We start from the raw sequence: 18,711 nt of genomic DNA, 5'->3' as shown, positions 1-18,711 counted from the left end.
TTTTGACTGATCTATTTCACTCGGCTACGCATCGTGAAATTGAAAAGTGAAAATTTGACCTCATGATATATTTTGTACTATCACACTCATAGGCATGTAATATTTGTATACTATCCAATGAATGTACCTCATTGGTAATGCATCAATAAACATGGGATGCTGGTTGTTCTTTCCGACGGAATACAACATTCCAAGTTAACAATTATACTGTAGATCAGACGTACCTCTTTCAAATTACAATGGATTATTTAAGAAAAATCACGTGATTATACCATTACATAGATAGGCTGATTTTACTGAATGCCGGACCCCCCCCCCCAAGAAAGACAGGAAAGTTATCAGTTAAAACAAGGGTTTGATTTTTGCGATGTTTAAAAGTATTTTTTTTTAATTGAATGAATAATGTATGTTTTTGCCTTTATTTGTGAAATATCCGGTCAAGATGTACAGGGTGTCCCAGAATGATTTATACCGTGTTTGAACAAAATATCAAAAATATATAGTCAACAGTGTATCTAATTTTAATTAATGCAATACAATGACACACATGTCTCCTACCTATTCTGTGACTTTCATGGAAAAAGCTTGATTCGTTTTGGCGTGACTTTGCTATTACTGAAAATGGACCAAAACTGTATGTGTGTAATTTACAGCGCAACAGGCTTCATTAACACATGGATCCTTTATCATCATCGTCCAGCCGCACTGTGCAATGTATTTTTTCAAATATGAAATACACCAAATTTGGCACAGATGTAGAGCTTACAACGCTGTGGGTTTACCTTCTCTATACGATCCATCTCTGCTGGCATTTCAAATGATGAAACTCACACACCTCAATAATTGTCTTCAAACTCAAGCGTAACAAACCCTTTATTCATACAAGTATTGCTTCGTAACATCATAAATAATCGATAGGTATGGACTATTTAGTAGATAGGTATGGACTATTTAGTAGATAGAACAGGACAAACAAATATAATGCATAACATTTTCCAAATAACTTTGAGCTGAACGGTAGTTTTGTCAAAACTTGGAATTCACCATTTTTACGCAATATCCTGTAACTTCTATTAGAAACGTCCAATTTCTAAATTCTAAAATTCCCAAGAAAGCTAAATATATGTAAATTTTAGAATTTAAAACAAAACTACCAATAGTAATGCCCTTCAACTTTCCCGGTATAAATCATTCTGGGACACCCTGTATTAGTTATTTAATTAATTTGTGCTTGAATTAATTTCTGATAATATTTTAAGTTTTGTTTTTGATTGTATTAAATTGGTAGGTTACTGCCAATAATCTTTTCTTTTTTCAAAACAAACTAACGATGAATTTTATTTCATTTTATTACCGCAGAGCTACTGGTTTATCGCAAATATGGTTGCATCCTACGCATGCGCATACGTTTTATCACTATTGGTAGAAGGACCTACAGTTGGTTTAGAGAAAGCTTTGCTCGGGAGACTGTCACGTGACTCACGTGATACGAAAGAAAAAAATGCTTGTGCAAAAGACTAAATTGAATGTAGAGGAGAAAGTTAATAATATAGACACTGAAAATTATTTGTTCCCTGTTATTTGTTTTGCATCGTGATGATTTCAATAACATTGTCTTAGTTTTGTCGGCAGAAACTGTTTGTTAATCAAACATGTTATGATCCTGTTGTAGCGCCAGACTTGTAGCATTGGGACCCGCCACGAGTACGGGTACGGATACGGGTGCGGGTACGGGTCCCGGACCATGAGTACGGGTACGGGTCCCAGGCCATGGGTACGGGTACGGGTCCCAGGTCATGGGTACGGGTACCGGTACGGGTCCCTTGCCATGTGTACGGGTACGGGTCCGAACCCAAAATAGGGTACGAGTACGGGTACAGGTACGGGTCCGATGCCATGGATACGGGTACGGGTATGGGTACGGAAATTGGGACTCGAGTACAGGTACGGGTGGGTCAGTATGGGTACGGGTACGGGTACGGGCCATGGGTACGGGTATAGAAATTGGGACTTCAAGTACTTTTATGTGTCCTATTATGGGAATGGGTATAAACAAATTAATTAAACAAGTACAAAAAGAGATTAAATATTGGTGGTCATAGTGAATCTATATAGCCTAAGGGTGGGATATTTTGGGATGCAAGTGAAAAACTATGTCTATGTATGGACACCCAGACTGCAATACTAATTTTGACATATATTTAGCAGTGATTTGTCTGAACTCGGACTCAAGTCCACTTTTTGCTGGACTCGGACTCGGCTCCGAATCAAACATTTTAAGGCTCAACTCGGCTCTACATGTGTGCAGTGGAGTGTATTTCGATGATGAATATCAAAATGATTAATAAAAGCTATAATAATGGTATTTTAACATGATAACAAAACCCAGTTTGTTCTGTATTGATCAGTCATTGTGTGAATAAGACATGTATCATGCATATATGGGTGGCAGTGTGCACAGGCTGTTACAATGTAGATCTACATGTGTGCAGCATTCATGTACATTTTGTGTAGCCAGGGCTGGATTTACCTTTTCAGGGCCCTGGACCAGGCTAAAATAAAATTAAGGGCACTTGCTATAGCTCTTTCTATCTGGATCCAAGCGTTGCTCCCTACCCAAACCCCATCCATGATGTAATCCATTTGTTCTGATTATGATCAGAGGACTCGTGCGGGGATTCATGAGTGGAGTTAACATGCATCTGGGAAGTGAGAGTATTCTATTCTCACTTTCCTGCATTTGTGTAGCCATGTACTGTATGGTACCCGTACCCAATGGGTACGGGTACAGGTCCCGGACCATGAGTACGGGTACGGGTCCCAGGCCACATGAGTACGGGTACAGGTACGGGTCCTAGTCCATGAGTACGGGTACGGGTACTGGAACGGGACCGAAGTCAAAATAGTACGGAAATTTGGGCTCGAGTACGGGTACGGGTACAAGTACGGGTACGGGTACTACAAGTCTGCCCGTTTCGCAAGATACAAAAGTGCGAAACTGAGAAACGTATTATAGTATTCCGTATGACACCCTCAACGATGATAATTCTTCAATGTGTGAATTACTTACTTCGACTAATTAATCGCATTTTTGTTATTCATATGGGGTAGGGCCTAGGGTACTCTTTACTACAGTCAGGAAAATAAATAAGGCTGCAGTTCATGAATCATAATCTTATAACCAAAGTGTTTGTTGATTTGATGATTTCTAAAATCAAAGTGACCATTATGACAGCAAGAATGTTTTCGTTAATTAGAGATATCAGCGACGGCAAATGACGCAGAAATAACCAATTTATGAAACTAAAATCGATAGAAGGTACAGATTCAAAACTTCGCCTATGTCATGATTCATGAAATGCTACCTTATTAGCCCTATTACAACCCGAGGGGGGGTCGTCCAGCATGGTTCATCCAGCATAAAATAGGCAACTTAAAGCCATAATATACGATCTTATAATATTTTTGTTTCATTTCTTATGTTAACACATGTTCCAAATTACGCCTGACTGAAAACTGAAATTTTGACATAATGTCATAATTCAAACATTAAGTCCCCCAATAGAACTCTATGTTGAACACCCATAATAGTCAGTGTGGTTTCTTTCACGTTATCTTGTCATTTCGGCTTAAAGCCATATTGTAACATTTGCTGAGGAGGACGCCCTCAATATTGTTCAAAATTCTGTTTTTTTACACGATTGTCATTTGAACTTTTCCCCTATACTCGAGAAATGTACATCGGAAATAGGCCAAACTACTCTTTCTGTATCCTTATGACGAGAGCAATACATTGGTATGGTTTTTTAAAGCAAGATTTGACCCCCTGCATAAGCGGTCAATTTGGATTTATGCAAATTAGGCACTATTCCACTACTTGGATTTTTGGGGACTTTTGATATGTTGATATGTTTTTGGGTGAGCTTTTGGGAGATGGACGCATGCGAAATGGATTTTGTTGCAATTAGTGGTGGGTGATGTTTTAGTTTGACTAGCCTAAGTTTGACTAGCCTAAATGTTTTGTGCAAGTTGCCCGGAAAATAGACAACCAATAAAATTATCATTTGGAGTCAAAAAAAAGATATTTCAACAATACAATGTGACCACATTCTCTCTTTGGAGTGTTTAATTTGGAACAGTATAGCATCAACATGTATGGAAGGGTTTGAATGTAATTTAAATATGTAAAATTGATATAAAAGGTTTGTTTTTAGATGGATCACAAAAATATATTTTTTTCATCATTGGTTAAAATTACGTCATCCATTCATTATACTGAAATGTTTAATCAAAGACGTCTTTGATTTCTTTAAATAGTTTTTTTTTACCATGACAAGGTGTATCCTCTTGCCCTCTATAGCTGTACGCAAAAGAATGCGCAGGGTGTAAGACTTATTGGCAATGCCTTGATAACCATGATTGATAAGATATCACTTAAAATAGAATTTACGCAATTGTCTATAGATAATGTAACCAAACATCTGAGTAATTATACATACATATAACATCGGGGATTTTTTTTCAATTAGTTCTCATTCGCAACTAGTTTTTTTTATCAATATGGCGGCGACGATGGCTCTTAAAATGTTACTCATGGTGATGTTAGCCACAGGTGTGTTCGCCACGCACCAAAATCATGGTCACCAAGTAGAAATACCTCGAAAGCGTATACCAGGCTTTGCGAATGGGGAATATGTTAACCAAGCTGATATTTTCACCAGTTTTGATTATGATAAAATCGATATAAACAAGTTGCTCGAAGATCCTACGAATCTGGAAGGTATTCAAGCAGAAATAGACGGGAAACGGCAAAATTATATCCGCGATTGGTTGCTCGTCAAATCCAGGGAATACAAAGAAGGCAAAGTCGTAAATGAACGGTTAGATGGAATGACCGAAACACCTTTGGGGAATATTTCACTGCAATGTTATAATGACGTCACGAGATTTTTTGTTGATTTTGAAGCGGCTCAAGTGTACGCTCTGAAAAGTAAGTATTATTTTGTATCCAAATTAGTAAACTGGGTATAATTTACAAACGCATTTGGATCTGGTGCATGAGGTGCAGGGTTCGACTCTCGATGAAAGCAAGAATCGACAAGCAGTCATCCGCTCTCCATTTTTATACTGCATCATGCTGCATGTGCATTCAGAGAATAACAAAGATCTGACTGGGCATTATGAAAGAACAGTATGATTCACTTATGTTGTTGAAAACAAAATATGTGCGGCAAATTACACGAGGTCTGTGTTATGCATGTTTTATTGCAATATGTTAGCATGGCTTACCCATGCATTTGTTTAAAGCTATAACCTTAATGAATAAAATTCTGATTGACAAGGTACAAGCAGTGTCTCCAGGCTAGTTGGGGTGCCAGATAGCGAACACGAATAGATGTTCCCGCCTAGTCTCCAAGCAGCCACATGCCCTCGACCGGACAGATGAAGGCACATGGCCCAATCCCCATTGCTCAAAAATCTGTCTGGAGGCACTTCTACTTTATTCTGTGGCCATCCATCAAAATATTTACATTGAATTGATCATACTGCAGTTACTGTTCATTTTCCTATACACAATACACAGTGCTCTCACCATATTGAGGTGTGACCTCTACAAATAATGTACAGGGTGTCTCAATAAAAATAGGCCCTATGGAAAGTGGTGCATAACTTGAAATATCGGCAGTAAAATAAAAAAATTCTTAAAGATTCAAAAACCATGCAGTAAAATAGATCAGTCAAAATTTGACCAAATGATATATATTTACTATTACACGAATATTGGCATGTAATATTTGTTTTATATCATGATATCACATGGTTTATTTTCATGCCATGCGATAGTATACAAATATTAACTGTCTATGAGTGTGATGGTCGAAATATAAGCACTCGGTGAAAGATGGATTCGGAACGGCGAGTGGAAGTGGAATGGAACAATACATCTTTCACCGAGTGATTATATTTCGACCATTACACGAATTGAAGACAGTTCATATTTGTTTTATATCACTCACGCATAAATTATATTACTAAAATACTATTTAAGGTAGGAAATACATTTTTCATCAACATAACACCTGTTTTGCCGTGATATACTTCACATTTTTGGGGAGTCTAAGAGTCAGCGCACGGCTTGGCGCAGGCGCACTACGGCAGAACACTATGATGGTAAAGACTATCACACGGAGAGGGTGATGGTAAAAATGATAAATGGTAATCAACCAATGAACTGTCTAGAATTTATGTATGAGTGATATAATAAAAACTATCACACGGCTAAAATCACTGTATTCATGATATAATACCTATAATGCTACTTCATATATTGGCTGGCTTATATATATAGTTATACTCTTAAAAACAATACTGACCATTTCCACGTAAGTGAAATGCAATAGGGCTTTCTTGGTCAAGATAACCTGGTAGATGATTATTGGATGTACCAAATACGCACCAAACGATAGTTTGGCTAATGAAGTCCAGAAAGTCCACGATAAGAAACTGTTGACATAACCTGAAAAGCGTTAAAAATTACATAATTATTAGAAAAAATACCGTACAAAATTTGATATATAAATTATCATTCCGTTGGCGATGAAAAAAGATATCATTGTTTAGTGACCGCCCGACCAAAAAGTTACCTGCGTAACGTATTTGTTTTTCTTCTACAAAGGAATGCCAAGCCTATTGAAAATGGTAGGTTTGTGTGTATGTGGTGAGGGCAGTGTAGTGTAGGGTGAGAGGGTGTTTGTGCGTGGGCAAATTTCAAATATCAGATCATTTAAGTCTGTAGTTAATAAAAGCACGCTTTATTTCTATATCTGAACTAACTAAAGTATAATTGAACACGATAAAAATATGACCCTTATATAATGATGATCAGAATTACGTTGCTTGAGCGAAATACATGTACATTAATGCTTGGAGATACTTAATAAATATTTTAACAGTGGCGTAACTAGGGAACAGGGGGGCAACATGCTCCGGGCGCAATTGTGTCAAGAATTGGGGGGCGTTTAAGATATTCTCGGGTGGGGGTAGGGACGCCAATTTTGTTTCTTGCCCCGGGCGCTACCAACCCTAGTTACGCCACTGTATTTTAACAAGTTTATTCCCACTCTATACGGAATGTTATAATTTTATCATCAACGTACCACCGTTGCCTGTTATACACGCAAACATAACCCACGATACGGCAACAGCAAAAGTAAATCTACTTAGACAGTTGTAAACAATGGAAAGCCACTGCTCCGTATCTGGTCCGGTAGCTTGAAGTCCATAGATTATGGTACATGCTAAAGCCGCTGATACAGTCCAGCCCAAGATGTTAACAAACTGGGGAAACACAAGTAACATTTAAATGAATTTTTGACCTTGTTAAACAACTTAAAAAAAATAACAATAATATTGTATCAAAATTACGGAGTTACTACAAATATGCCGAATTTGGAGCGCCGAGGTTAATAAAAAGATCATTTCGTAAATATTGGTCCATTATGTTGCTTTAAAGGTTATATGTGCATGTAATGCAATGTCAGAATGTCTTACAAAGTAAACATTTTGATTCAAAATAATAAAACAAACAATAAAGACAATTTAAGAATATTTTTTGGAACGTGCAATTTCAGTCAAAAATGTACGTTTATTAGGACTTGTAACTTATATTTCGGAGGTACAGATATCAAAATTGAATAGCAAGAATGTAATTTTGGGATATTTATGACATGCCTATAATCTGGTACAGAAATCGGCCTGAAGCAAATCTATGAAATCAATGTTCCAAAAAAAAATGGCAACTAGAGATAATTTGCGCTCACAGAGCACAGACAATCGCAAGGCATGTAACCCTTTAATGGCCGTTTGACCTGATCTTTGACCTTAATGTTTCCCGGGTCACGAGGTTTGTTGTCACCGAAATTAAGCCCCCATACCCCTTACAGACAATGAAAGTACGGTATAAGATTTGACCCCAGATAACCTTTGACCTGACCCTGTAAAGTGTTCCAACATATTCCCCCTGGTCATTAAGTTTGTTGTCACCGAGTTTGAGCCTCGTACCCCTTACAGATGTCCAAAAAATCCATTGCTAAAATTTGACCTTTGACCTGAGCCCTACAAAATGTTCCCCTGGTCATGAGATCTGTTGTCACTGAGTTTGAGCCCCATATCCCTTACAGATGTCCAGAAAAGGAAATTGTAAGATTTGACCCAAGATAACCTTTGACCTGACCCCTGCAAAGTGTTCCAAAATATTCCCCTGGTCATTAAGTTTGTTGTCACAGAGTTTGAGTCCCGTACCAATTACAGATGTACAGCAAATGCATTTCTTAAATTTGACCTCTGCATGACCTTTGATCTGACCCCTGTAAAATGTTTCCCTGGTCATGAGATTTGTTGTCACTGAGTTTGAGCCCCATACCCCTTACGAATGTTGAGATAATGCAATTGTAAGATTTTAAGATGGCTTAATTCGCAATTGATTCACTCCATTCAGGTGTTGCTGGGGTTAATCACAATCTAAGTCGGCTGAGAGTACCTGCGCATCAGTTGCGGACTTGGTGAAGTGGAAATCATTCTGATATAACCTAAAAGCAGCGGTATAATTGTTGAAGTGTTCTGGTACTCAGGTGTAGCGCACGTTAAGGGCTGGGGTATGAACGTTTGGACAGTATTTATTTTGGGACATTAGAGCACATCAGACATATCGAATTGAATTCTGAATACGAAGAATGTCATTCTGATATCAAATAATTTTGATTTTTGAAATTCGCAATTTAATACACATTTTATGGCAAATCATTAAAATTGATATTTTTGATATTTAACAGTACTTGAAGTAAACTTTATAAATCTGATGATTTATACTTAAAGTGTATGTAGGTGGGATAAAAAGCCGACGATCAATTGAAAATTTTGACCTTTCGTATTGAAGATATGGATTTTTTCCCCCAAAACACCAAACAAAAATAAGGTCTTTTTGGGAAAAAAATCCATATCTTCAATATGAAAGGTCAAAATTTTCAATTGACCGTCGGCTTTTCCTCCTGCTACATACACTTTAAAATATATCATTAGATTTATATAATTTACTTCGAGGACTGTTATATATCAAAAATTTGAAAAATATCAAATTTTTATAATTTGTCATAAAATTTGTATTATATTGTGATTTTCAAAAAATGAAAATTATTTGATATCAGAAAGACATTCTTTGTATTCAGAATGCAATTCGATAGGTCTGAGGTGCTCTCATGTCCCACAAAAAATACTGTCGAAACGCAATAAACGCTCATTTTAGATCCCTTAAATCACCAATAAATTTTTTATATAGGGAGTTCTGCGAACAGGCAGACAGACTTTTGAAGTCTAATCGGTCGGTTGTTACAATTTATCAATAAAATAAAATTTAAAAGTAAAGCTGATCATTATATTAGTGTCATATCTTTCATTTATACTTTTATTGGGTCAGAGAAATAAAACACTTCAACACTAATCAGAATCAGATATTAGACAAATACCCGCATACCAGAACCTTTACACCCTATACCCATTCACAACCCCCCCACACATACAAGTATAGAATTTCTATAATGGTTCATCCTTTGTAGAGGAAAAACAAATATATACGTTACCCGGTTTACAAATGTATGGGTCGGTCGGTCGGTCACCAACGGAATCATATTTTATTTCTCCAAATTTACAGATAATGTGTTCTAATAAATAATTATGTTGTTTTTCAAATCCTTTTTTTAAGGTTATATCAACAGTTTCTTGTCGTGGAATTTCTGGATTCCTTTAGCCAAACTGAATTTTGCTGCGTATTTGGTACATGAAATAATCATCCTCCTGGTTATCTTGACCAAGAAAGCCCTGTTGCATTTCACCTACGTGGAAATGGTCAGTATTGTTTTAAAGAGTTATAGGTAGTAGTGTATTTTGGTAATCCATAAATCCAGATGTGATGCTGGTTGTTGTCCGATGAAATACAGCATCCCAAGTTAACAATTATTGGTTATTAGAATGGGAAAACTTACCTATTTTAATATGGATTGTTGTAAAACAAAAAACGAAACAAAAAACACAGAAAAAACAAACAAAAAACAAACACATACAAGATTATTCCACTACCTAGATTGACGAATCTTATTAACGCTGGAGACACCCGACGTGACAATTTGTTTAACTGTAAAAAACTTGGCTTCTGAAGAAAGACAGCTTGATGTGCCAACAGGTAAAACAATGCATTGTAATGTTTTAGTTTCAAATACTAACCAGAATAGACTAAAAAGTATTAAAAAGATTTAAAAAAGATGACGAATGTAGATTTTGGTCCAAAGTTTGTTTTGATTGTATTAAATGTGTAGGTCACTGCAAACAGTATCCTTCTTTTTCCAAACAACCTGACACTGATTTGTCTGTTTCTTTTTACCACAGAGCTACCGGTTTATTGCAAATATGGTTGCATCCTACGCATGCGCATATGTTTTATCACTATTGGTAGAAGGACCTACAGTTGGTGTAGAAAAGGCTTTTCTCGGAAGACCGAAACGTGATTAGAAAGAAAGAGATGTCAGTGCAAAAGATCGAAGACTAAATAAAGCCCTTAGTAAAATTGAATGAGGTGGAGAATATAGAACTGAACCTCAATATATTTTGCACACTATTTGTGCTTTGGGACATTTTCACATTTTTTTTTGACTCTGGCAACCAGTGGAGTGGTGTTGGTCAGATTGTAGATGGTTTCATTTGGGATCCGATCCACACGCTTCATGTTTAACATGACTCTGTAGCAAGATGTTGCAAAGGCATTGATCTTGTTTTCCATGTCCTTGGTGATTACCAATGACTCGCACCCGTACAGGAGGATAGTGACACAAGTTGTCTCAAACAGCTTGATTTTTGTTTCGATTGGCAGGGATGGGCTTCTCCAAAGGCGTTCCAGTTTCCAGAAAGCGGCCCAGGCTAGTGCTTTTCTTCTTTTTAGGTCTCCAACGCTAGAGCCCATCTTGGAACCCAAGTACTTGAAGTCTGTGACATGGTTGATGGTACTACCATAGACTTCAAGTGCTGGCTGAGTGTTACAGTTTGCAGTCATATATTCTGTCTTAGGTGCGCTGATGACAAGGCCTAGATCTGCTGCTGCTGTTGCAGTCCTAGTAAGTTGTGACTGGGCCCGGGCTATAGAAGATTCCAACAAGGTAATATCATCAGCAAAGTCCAGGTCATTCAGCATCCTAGCAGGATACCTGCTTGACCGACGTGGGTAGGTAACAATTCCAGCATCAATTCCAGAAGTTGATTTCTTCAGGAGGTAGTCTACCAGGATAATGAACAGGAATGGTGCCAACACATCACCCTGAAGCACTCCAGTTGTTACTTGGAAAGGCTCTGAGATACTTCCATCTACCATAACGGCACTATTGGAGTCCTTGTAGAGCACCTGGATGGCATTGACCACAACCTTTGGTATTCCATAATGCCGCAGCACTGAGAACATGACGGACCTGTTGATGGAGTCGAAGGCTTTTTGAAGTCCACAAAAGTGACTGTCAAGGGAAGTTGGTACTCCTTGAAGCCTTCCATGATCCTCCTCAAAATGTGTATTTGCTGAGCACAGCTTCGACCTGATCTAAAGCCAGCCTGGTTGCTTCTCAGTAAGGGGTCAATGTGAGGTCGAATCCTGTTCAGAAGGATTTTGTTGTACACTTTTGCGGCAATGGACATAAGCGAGATACCACGGTAGTTTGTCATGAGAGAGAGGTCGCCTTTCTTTGGTAGAGGAATGATGACATTTGTGACCCATTGACGTGGCGGTGTCAGCGTTGAGAATACTTCCATACAGAATTTGAGAATCATATCAATCATGCTATCCCCTCCTCCCTGAAGTGCTTCAGCAGTTATAGCACAGTCCAATGCTGCTGCCTTGTTGGTCTTCATGGGTGCTATTGCTTCGACTACTTCTTCACGAGTTGGGGGCTCAGTGATAATAGGAAGATCTTCAACAGCTGGTGCAGGAAGTTCTGAAGCTGCTGTGCCACTGTCATTGTTGAGGAGAGAGCTGAAATATTCCTTCCATTCCTCAAGCAGTTCATGGTCACTGGTTGGGGCTGATCCATCTCTCTTTGTGACTTTTACCCCTTTCCTTGAGTCCAGAAAGCGAGTGTATGATTTTCCAGGTGGTGGTGTAATTCCCCATTTCATTGGCCAGCTTCAGGTCTTCCATCTGCTTATTGAGTGTAGCAAGCTCATCAGATTTATAGGAGTTGTTAAGGCTGGTGTTCAAGTTCCTCCATCTTTCTCTAGATTGACGAGACTTTGAAATAGAGTACCGCTTTTGGCCTCATCCCTTTCAAGTTTAAGTCTGATGGTTGCATCTGATACCCAACTTGGCAGTCCGCATGGCTTTTGCTTTCCAATAACTTTCTCAGCAACTTCACGAACTGCTGTCTCAAAGGTCTCATACCTATCAGAGATGGGTGTGGCATCATTCATGCTCAAGACCTGGAATCTGTTTGTTAGTTCCAGCTGAAATTCTTCTTTTGTATCAGGGTCTTGCAACTTCTTCCAATTGAATTTTGGTCTCTTGCAAGGTTTTCCTTTGCTTGTTCGCAAACTGGCAGCTAGACGGACGCTCACAATACGATGATCGGAGTCCACTTCTACAGAATTGTATGCTCGACAGTTGCGGAGAGAATTTACCCACTTGCTGTTTATTAGAATGTGGTCTAACTGTGCATGGGTTGATCCAGCTGGATGGGTCCAAGTCCATAGACGACTTCTGGGTTGGAGGAATCTCATTTGGGCCGGTCTGAGGTTGTACTCCTGGCAAATGTTGACCAGACGCTCACCATTGTCATTGGTTGAATCATGGTAGCACCCATGGATGGGAAAGATGACTATCTGTTCCTATTCTGGCATTAAAATCACAGAGGATGAGATGGATGTCGTGCATTTTCATACAATCCAAGTGGTCAGATAGAGATGAATAGAAATCCTCCTTGTCAGAAGATGTTGAGCACTCAGTGGGAGCATATACAACAGTGATGCTAAGCTGAGGTTTACTATGGAATGTTACAAATAGTATCCTCTCGGAAACAGCTTCAACACTCTTAAGACATCTGTGAACATGCTTGGACAAGACCAGACCCACTCCTCCATGCCTTTGCTTGGTAGCAGAACTGTATACTATAACCCAGTTCCTATCGTCTGACCAAAGTTCATCAGTTGGGCTTGGTGTAATTAGACGATGTTCTTGAATTCCGGCAATGTCAATACCTGCATCAGCACAGCCCATGAATAGCTGATGGATTTTCCCTTGTTGATTAATAGTACGGACATTATAAGTAGATATTACAAGAGGTTTGAAGGTAGACAGGCGACAATAATCAGGGCCAACAGTTCGTGATGGTGTGCCGAGTTCCCGCTGGTCCGTCATGGAGTCAACAGTAGACTGCCGCTCATCTACCCTCGGAGTTTTTGGAGATTTGCTTATAGTTTTCGTAATCATTGAGTTGCAGGGAATTATTAGTCCCAGCAGCTTTACGGGTGATCAGCCCTGTTTCAGCCTATTTCTGGACACACAGCAGCCGAGATCTACCAATATGCAGTAGTTCGCCTCTGATCTGGAACATGTTGGCCAGTGTTGGAAGGTTGACCAATGATGACATGTTCAACACCAGCCTATTGACCGTTGGGAAGTAAAACTTCCTTTTCCGCTCTTTGGCCCATGATGAAAAATTTTGGAGCCATTGAGATAGGCTACTCCAATATGAAGAGAATCACTACCGTCCTTGTCCCTTAGAATACTCAAGAAAACGAAGATGGAGCTTGATGTTCATGGCAAGAAACCTTGGAACTAAACTAATCAACCAATCACGTAACAGAAGCTCACTGAGTAAAACATACCGAATTTGCCGCCAATCTCCCTTTACATTTATAAGATCCCAATCCGATACCTAGGCAAGCGCTTACCCTCACGGGAGAAAACCGGCTTAAACTTTCAATATTACAAGTTGTTTTTTACCAATCACGCAACAGAAGCTCACTGAGGAAGATTCCGAATTTGCCGCCAATCTCCTCTAACCCCGGGATCTGAACTTCTCTAAACACAAGCACGCACAAACCATAGCTAGCTCTTACATTACATTTGATCTTTTTTTAATCTTTTTTCATTTTTGCTTTTCTATTAAAAACTACTTCATGTTCTTCATTAAGGGTAGACGAGGTATTGTTGGTCGAAGCATCCTAAAAATCGATTTTCATTGTCTAGATCAATATATTATTGAAAAATAACACCTTGATGTTTTGCAAAAGTTCATTCTACAAATCGTATACTTTGCAAACTTGCTTAATTTATTGTTGGTAAATGAGTTATGTAAGTTTTACAAAAGTGTTGTTGTTTCAGCCCTCTTTAAAACGTAACTCAAGAACCGCATCACCTATAAAAGTATATCTGTGATATTTTAATTCTTCTACACGCTCGGTATGAATTGAGCAATGCAGTTTTTGCCAAAGCTCACTACCATTCGTAAGATGTTGTGAACTACCAAATCACAACAGTTTAAAATTGTTAATAACCTTAAATCGGATATAATTATACTTACTTTGTTCGACTCAACAATCATGCACGTATACTTATAGATCTATATTACATACTAAACCTATCTTCCACCAACTCCTCTATTTAAATAAAACGACAAGCTTCATTATTTATCTGCTTAATCTTGCTCGTCAAAATCATCTAATGATTAATACTCCAATTCCACACAAAAACAGCCTTAACTTACTCTTATTTCAGTGTATAAGGTACAGGGTGTCCCAGAATGATTTATACCGGGAAAGATGGAATTTTTTATTTTATTTGGAAAATGTTATGCAATATATTTGTTGTGTCTTGTTCTTACTTCTACTAAATAGTCGATATCTATCGTTCATTTATGATGTTACGAAGCAATCATTGATGTTATTAAGCTTGAGTGACCTTTTAACTATTCTTTCTTTGGCGGCAGTTTTGAAGCCAATTATTAAGGTGTGTGAGTGTTATCATTTGAAATGCCGGCAGAGATGGATTTTTCATAAAAGTATAGAGAAGGTTCGTCCTTAGTATCACAACATGTATTTATGTCCACAGTATATTGGCAAACCCACAACTACGTGACGAATAAGATTAAAATTTATGCTTGAGGAAGTTATATCCTCTGTAATAATGAAATTTTGGGGTAAAAATTGGGGTAAAATTCACATAAAAAGTATGTATTTCAACCTAAATATCTGATGTCATATTGAAGTGTTTCACTTAATCCCATATCAAGAATTATTTAGCATTGCAAGCTCTACATCTGTGCCAAATTTGGTGTATTTCCTATAAAGGAATGTAGGATTTCTCCAATATATTGCACAGTGCGGCTGGGCGATGGTGATAAAGGATTCATGTGTTATGATGCCTTTACACTGTAAATTACACACATGCCGTTTTCGTCCTTTTCAGTAATAGCAATGTCGCGCCAAAACGAATCAAGCTATTTCCATGAAAGTCACAGAATAAGTAGGAGACATGTGTGGCATTGCATTGCACTTATGAAGGTTAGATACACTGTTGACTATATATTTTTGATATTTTGTTCAAACACGGTATACATCATTCTGGGACACCTTGTACCAGCCAACAGTCACACAATTGAAATAAGAAACATCTGTGAACCAAAACAATTGAGTAAAAAATTCACACACGTCCGGTATATTCGCGTGGCGATAAAATACAACCAACCAATCATAGAACCCTAGCCATTTTGGTGGAAAATTCATCTGCTCAACAGGAGGTAATCGCTTTGCTTTAAAAAGCATAACACATTACAAACTTCCATTCATTTTGTATTTAGGGATTCAATCATGTTTCACCGTTGTTCATCACCGATTAACAACGATGCGTCCGCGTCGTCTGCGCAGTTTACTTCGCTCGGGCAGCTTTACCCTTTCAACAACGTAAAAAAGCTAACGATCATGACTAAACGGTTGTTTAGTCATGAAAATATATGAATGAACCCCGTTCATACATACCAAAACATTTTGTGATTCTTATTTCATCAAAATAATAACAAAACATAACAATTAACATCATTAAAAACCACGAATTTCCTTCGTTTTTCCTACCCCGTGATCGCACATCCGGGCCACCGGGCATAAACGTTGTTTATGCCCGGCTCTCGACCAATCACGCGCGCCGTTATATAGCGCGTATGTATGAATGCCACTTACACGTTTTCTGTTCATACAGCAAAAGAACTACCGAATAAAAGGGCAATGTTTAGCCGCTTCCTCCAAAATAATGAAAACAACATGTAGCGCACACAAATTCCAGGCATGACGAATTTTACTCGCTCTCGCGTAACGCGTTGTCTCGATCGCATTACACTACAGTAAAAGTGTGGATTCATTACGGATTAACAACGGTTGCCTCCTGTACAAAGGTATAGGATGAGTTGTTGAATCGTACATCAACCACCCAACATGAATCCAGAAGAGAATGAACTATATAGTTGATCATCTACTAAACGCCGACGGAGATCTGCCAAAACCAACACCTCGACGGAGTGATGAACCTGGTGAATCATCTTACAGAAATACTGCACGCTTGACAACAGATAACTGGCTTGTCTCTCTAACAAATCAGAGAACGTAGCAGACATCTCATACGTGGAACCCATCTGTAACTAGACCAATCTCTTAAAAACCGATTTGGCTATCCAGACTACAAAACCCGCCAATGCCATGAATGCTACCAGGGACAATTTCTTTCCTAAAAGCGTTCCACGAGGAGTTGACAAAAGCTACAACCAAATACGAAAAATAGACTGATTAAAAAGGTTGTGAAATACCTCCCAGATGTCGTCTCGAGTTTAGATCTCCGCCTGGAAGAACATAGAAACACCCCAAGAACCACTATCAAACAGGTGATAGCCGATGTCAAACAACAAGAACGAACTATCGGCCTCTTTCTCAGCGTTACCAGTAAGGCAGAACAAGAAGCTCCACTGTTTAACGGACCACAACAAACTCAACAGGCGAGAAGATATTAGATAAATACTTACAACCCAACTGCTCTTTTCAGAGCCACCTCCATTTTTGAAAAGCGATGGTCTCTAGTGTCACCCATACTTCCGAACCCATCTCCTTTCATTCTCCACTCATTAAGAGACAATATAGTTATAATCAATATCTACAATCCTGGAAATAAGTACTTGGAACGTTTTGCACACTCTGCCGTAAATTCCGTGCAGAATTTCTAATAATCATGGAAATGACGTATATATTATTGTGCTTGGGAACAAACATGACATCTACAACAATAATTTACCATTCTCCCCTCCCCATCAATCAATGTTGGACACATTGGGAAACCGCTGAAGACATTCGCATTTCACAACATTGCATGGGGGAAAGGTGGGTGACAGTTTTCCGTTATTTACATGCGAGCGTTCCAAGACCTATTTCCAAGATTGTAGATCCCCTCAACTATGATATCAGAACTTACCTATAATTATGTACTTTTTGCCTAAGATCCATAAACCACCCCCATGCAACCTACCCTTCCATACAACTTACAAGACCTATTATCAGTAGGACTAATGGACCTACATCGAAAAATCTCAACATTTTGCAACTATTTCTTAAAACCTATAGCCCTACTGGATAGAGGGTATCCATTTCTATACAAATATAATGGTATATGACGTTTATAATTAGTGGGGTCGCAACAACCTCCTCTTCATAGTTTGTGTTACAAAAAGTAGCTCAGCAGGACGATGGTTAATAAGGGACCGTTCACAAACACTTGTTAGGGGGGACTGATGCAAAAAAAATTTCATCGCGAAAATATTACGGGGCCCCCTTTTCAGATCTCAAAAATTTCAGGGGCCCCCATTTTTGACATGAAAATTATGGGTCAACCCCATAGAAAAACATATAACCTCAATTTTCCCGGGAAAATTTGTGGTCATTTTTTTCAGGCCCCCCCCCTTAGGAGGGTCAAAACTTTTAAGGCCCCCCCCCCTCATTTTGCATCAGGCCTCCTAACAATTGTTTGTGAACGGTCAATTACATATGTCTCAAGGAATTTGCTATTTTGGGTGTGTAATTTTGCATTTTGGGTGTATATATTTGCATTGAGTTAGGCTATGTGGGTGTTTCCACAGTAATGAGGCCCCTTTTGGTTATTTTGCCCTAATCTTTTTTCCTATTTACTTTCAGATTTTAATTATGGCCATTGTTAATCTTCATGAGTAAGGAGATAGCGAGCAAAAGTTCAATATCCTACCTCAATTTTGAAAAATTTGTCCATTTAAACCCTATTATATGACAGTTCTTGACGCACTAGAGGACGAAAAATGAATAAAAGACTGAGCGTTGAAAAATTGACTATGTATGGTCTTTGGTTTAATTTTCTTAGGTTAACACCATTGATTGCTTCATAATGATAGTAAACCAGGTGGAGGCACTGTTTGATCCATACCATGGCTAGGAGATGGGTTACAATGTCGTAACGGTTGTAACGTGCGTCAATGTTATAACCGTTACAATTTAAGACAAAATGTCATGAAACTAAAAAAAACCAACAATATTTCATTTTTTTTCATATTATCCAAGGTGTCATAATAAAGTTGGTTATGAAAATTATGAGATACTCACTTCTTTGTATAATATATAGTTCAG

Source organism: Amphiura filiformis, chromosome 4 (assembly GCF_039555335.1).
Source record: "Amphiura filiformis chromosome 4, Afil_fr2py, whole genome shotgun sequence".
Taxonomy (NCBI): Eukaryota; Metazoa; Echinodermata; class Ophiuroidea; order Amphilepidida; family Amphiuridae; genus Amphiura; species Amphiura filiformis.
The sequence above is the reverse complement of the archived record's forward strand: the minus strand, read 5'-3'. Positions refer to the sequence as shown.